Consider the following 1121-nt stretch of genomic DNA (forward strand, 5'->3'; position numbering starts at 1 on the left):
ACGTATACAGAACGAAATGGTCAAGGATGAACCGAAGCACGTCAGACGGGTGTATCTCCCAAGTTCCTCGCTCGGCTGTCACGTCTCCGCGTAATTAAACTTCCTGGCCCGTCAGAGCTACCTGAGACCCATCCAAACACCGTCTAGGAGCCTGCAGCAACTGCCTTTACACGCCAGATTCAAAGCGCATGTCACATGGGAGAAGAGAAGATATATAATATGTATATATATATATATATATATATATATATATATATATATATTGCGGTCTCGCTTTTAATTTTGCTTCCTCATACTACTGTCTCACTGTCGTCTTCTACCGCCTTAGTGTATGAGCTACGGAAAGTAACCCGATTTCCCTTTGTTTCGCGTTAATTACTAAATGAACTGAATAATTTCGATGTAGGATATTATAAAGTTCTTTAATCATATCCCATCGGCCGCTCCGACTGGCGTAATAAATTCGGAAGGTTTTTGTTATCTCTGCGCGCGCGGCTTTGCGTAGCGAGATTAATCCGGTATTACATTATTAATGGAACCTCGAGCGGGAGAATCGATGACAATTCTCTTCCGTCCGCTCGTCTACGACGAGAACCGTCGTGCCGGCGATGGAAAATTCTTAGTTATGAAAGATGTCAATATCCACCGAACTCGTCGATAAGCACCGCGGTGAGTTTGGCTCTCTCTTGGTTACACGTAGTTTAAATTTCTTACATTCCCGTGCAAATATCCCGCGGAAGTATCGATCTCGCGGATGACAGAGATTGAAACTCAGCAGGGGAGAGAAGGAGGCAGGGAGAAACGACGGAAAAATCATCGACGATGCAAGGTGGTATCGCGCGCATACCAGACAAGCCGGTGGGACCACGAGAAAAGAGTGGCTGCAATTGCAGAGGAGTCGGACAGGAAAATGCCGGTACGCTAATGAGCCGTTAATGGTAAATAAATGGACCAGCAAGCTCTCGCCTGCATTGCACCAGCCCGTGGGACGTGACGTCAGCCCTACGTCACCGCTGATTAATGAGCGAGCTTTGTTCCTGCCGAGGTCAATTACATCCAACCCATCCCTCGGCTTACCCTTTCTACTGTGAATTCGCGACTGCAGGCTGCGCGCCTTTTGA

The sequence above is a fragment of the Odontomachus brunneus genome, unplaced genomic scaffold, assembly GCF_010583005.1.
Source record: "Odontomachus brunneus isolate Ranch 3 - 2012 unplaced genomic scaffold, Obru_v1 Obru_scaffold_080, whole genome shotgun sequence".
Taxonomy (NCBI): Eukaryota; Metazoa; Arthropoda; class Insecta; order Hymenoptera; family Formicidae; genus Odontomachus; species Odontomachus brunneus.